Raw genomic sequence first — 3,956 nt, forward strand, 5'->3', positions numbered from 1 at the left:
CCCAATAACTAAGACCACACCAAGATTGGAGTAATAAAAGGCCTTAGCAGCCTACTTTATTTAAACAAATAAATCTTTTAATTAGAAATATAAACATATTTACATTAACTGCAATTGAATATCTCAAGCGTTGGTCTGCGCAATCTCTTAATAATCAAAACATGTCCATAACACACTTGCACTGCGGCCCCATCAAATATATACCATAGGCCTCAAGCCGACAAGCTGGCACAGAGACTAACCAATGACCGCAGTGCCCCATTATCACTTCCCGGCTAACCTCCGTTAACCGGGAACCACCATAGGACCCATATCAACTTTTTCTGCCAAACCAACTCTTACTTTAGTAATTTTCCTTCTTTTGCACAGACCAACGCCCGCTCTACCAGATCTCTCCTCGTCTTCAACCTGTAAGAGAATAAAACACCATCCTCCAAACGCAAATTCCCTTCACCGATAAAAAGGGGAGGGTGGGCGGGAACTTTCCTCCACTCTTCTGTTACTCCCCCAGGGCGGGATTACCCATTTAAGGCCTTCCCTTAATACCTCCCCCTCGGCTAACTCCAACCCCTCCTACCAGCTTGGTTAACCCTACTGCTCCCAAAGTCATGCACGCCCTGCACCTAGGCATTGCATGCTGCTGTTCCGGGCTCTCCTTGACTGTTGGATAACAGATATGCTTAACATACCCTTTTACCCCCATCTTTTACCCCATTACCCCAATAACTAAGACCACACCAAGATTGGAGTAATAAAAGTCCTTAGCAGCCTACTTTATTTAAACAAATAAATCTTTTAATTAGAAATATAAACATATTTACATTAACTGCAATTGAATATCTCAAGCGTTGGTCTGCGCAATCTCTTAATAATCAAAACATGTCCATAACACACTTGCACTGCGGCCCCATCAAATATATACCATAGGCCTCAAGCCGACAAGCTGGCACAGAGACTAACCAATGACCGCAGTGCCCCATTATCACTTCCCGGCTAACCTCCGTTAACCGGGAACCACCATAAGGACCCATATCAACTTTTTCTGCCAAACCAACTCTTACTTTAGTAATTTTCCTTCTTTTGCACAGACCAACGCCCGCCACAGCACCCAGGAATAACACCTTAATCATGGGTGCCCCTCCACACCCGGAGTGCTCTCTGTATGCCGTCTTGTAGGCCTAATGCCCACAAGTCTATACCAACTTCATTCAAGTGCACTCCATCCGCTCTCAGATACCTCCATGTCTCAAACTCTAGCTCAAGGTGCCTAACCGCCACACCCCCATTATTTACCACAAACTTGCTAACCGCCCTGTTTATTTTCTTACGGGCCCTATTCACACCCTCTACCGACCTGGCCATTCTCCATGACATCCTAGCCACCATGTCAGACCAGACTATGATCATGTTAGGGAAGGCTTGCTTTAACCGCTCTACATCGAGCATGATGTCACGCAAGATATCTACCATGGCTCTTAAGCCCAAATCGTTGCCTCCTACATGGATGACTGATACGTCCGGGGGACTGTCCCTTTGTGCATAGCGATGCACTTCCGGCACCAATCTACCCCACAACATGCCTGGGATCCCCAACCACTTAACACAGGCCTCCCTTTTGCTAAAACCCAATTGCCTACCCTCCTTGCGGGCGTCCCCTCTCCGAGCCCCCCAAGCCACATAGGAATGGCCCATTATCCCTACCATCCCCGGCACTGCACCTGAAAATAGAAGAACACAAAAGAAAAAACACCATACCGTGAGCCCCGGTTTTGTTCCACATTTGCTTGTTACCCCCATTTACCAAAACCGCAAGCCCCTATAACCTACTACAAGTTTACCACCATATGTGGGCGCACGTATGATCGGAACCTATTAGTTCCCACCTCCCAATTCGCTTAACTGCTTCCACGTCCATACCATTTCTGGCTGCCTCCGTAGCGGCCCCAATCCTAAAGGAGTGAGACGAAAAACCCTTCTCTGCCAGCCCCAACCCCTTAATACATTTATTAAAAACCGTTACAAACTGAAATCTAGACAAGAACTCACCCCCCTTATGGAGCAACAAGGGGCCCATTATCGCAGGACGGACCTTCAAAAATTCCCTGACCCCTGTTACCGGGCATAATAGTGATCCCGCAATTGGATACACCTCAACCCTTCTCCCCCTACCTAGTTGATCAGTCTTTGAGCGCCGTAGCCACAACTTCAAACCCTCATCACCCCATGACATCTCCTGATACATCAACCCCCCTGGTGTGGTTTTAGAAGGGCTGACCAGTTCCCCTATCCGAAATGCCCCAAAAAATGCCAATAAAAAGGCTGCCGTAAACAACACAACTTCATAACTGGACGTACACACCTGAACAACTGATTTACTATCCCCCGCAGGATTTCAAACGTCACTGGCCTCCTGGCATCTCGTCGAGAAATCGACTTCCTATAACCCTTCAGTGCCTGCCTTATCCAAAAATCCTTTGTCCAATCTGGCCTACCTTGTAGCTTAAAAAGAAACGCTAAACCAGCTACCCTCTTGTTAACCATTGATGCGGACACACCTTCCTCCATTTTCTCGATATATAATACAGTACTAGCAAACGCATGTCCTGACCAGCTGGATCCTCCCCCACACTATCTGCAAACTCACTCCATTCCTTCCATACCTTCGTGTATGCTGCCCATGTCGCCCTACTCACCGACTTCTTTATCCATCCTGCTATGGTGCAAATGCTATCTCCCACAGCCATTCGGGACAGGGTACCCCTTGTTGTTCCGCATCCGGCGCCAACTCCCGGAACCTGTCCCACTGGAAGCGAGACAACGCATCAGCGATGACATTTTCAACCCCCGGTAAATGTACAGCATGCACAAACACATTTAGTTGCAGACAGCGCAAGACCAAATGCCGCAGCAGCTTAATCACTGGCGGCGAGGACGCCGTACTCCTGTTAATCACCTGCACCACCCCCATATTGTCGCCATGGAATCGCACCTTCAGATCCCTGAATGATGCACCCCATAGTTCCACTGCCAGTACTACTGGAAACAATTCCAGTAGCACCAAATTCTTTGTGAATCCTGCCTCAACCCAGGTCTGAGGCCAAGGCCCAGCGCTCCACTGGCCCTGAAAAAATGCCCCAAAACCCGTGGAACCCGCTGCGTCCGTGAACAGTTCCAAGTCAAAATTGCTGACTGGACCCGACATCCAAAACGCCCTACCATTAAAAGACTCTAAAAAGGAATGCCACACCCTCAAATCTGCCCTGTGCGCTTCGGTTAGACGCACAAAATGTTTTGGCGATTTGATTCCACTCGTGCTAGCCGCCAGCCGGCGACTGAACACCCTCCCCATGGGTAATATGCGGCATGCAAAATTAAGCTTGCCCAGTACCGATTGCAGCGTCCGCAGCTGTACTTTACGCAATCCCAAAAGCCCTGCTATTTCCCTTTTAAGGTCTTCTAATTTATCGTCCGGCAGCCTGCATTCCATCGCCTCCGAATCCAGGACAATGCCCAAAAACGTGATGACCGTGCAAGGTCCCTCCGTTTTTTCAGCAGCCAATGGAATGCCAAATTTTTCTGCAATGTGTTCCAGTGTGGCCAGGAGCACAGCGCAGATGCGCGAAGAAGCCGGACCCATACAGAGAAAATCATCGAGGTAATGAATTATAGAATTCACCCCCGACACCTCTCGTACCACCCATTCCACAAATGAGCTGAATTGCTCAAATATCGCACACGATATCGAGCAACCCATGGGTAGGCATTGGTCCACATAGAATTCATTGTCCCAATGACACCCCAATAACCGAAAACTCTCGGGGTGTACCGGCAACAGCCTAAAAGCGGATTCCACATCCGCTTTAGCCATCAAGGCCCCTTTCCCATATCGCCGTACCCATCCCACTGCCGCATCGAATGAAGTGTAAGTCACCGAACACTCCCCTTGATCTATGGCA

The sequence above is a fragment of the Aquarana catesbeiana genome, linkage group LG02, assembly GCF_042186555.1.
Source record: "Aquarana catesbeiana isolate 2022-GZ linkage group LG02, ASM4218655v1, whole genome shotgun sequence".
NCBI classification, from domain to species: domain Eukaryota; kingdom Metazoa; phylum Chordata; class Amphibia; order Anura; family Ranidae; genus Aquarana; species Aquarana catesbeiana.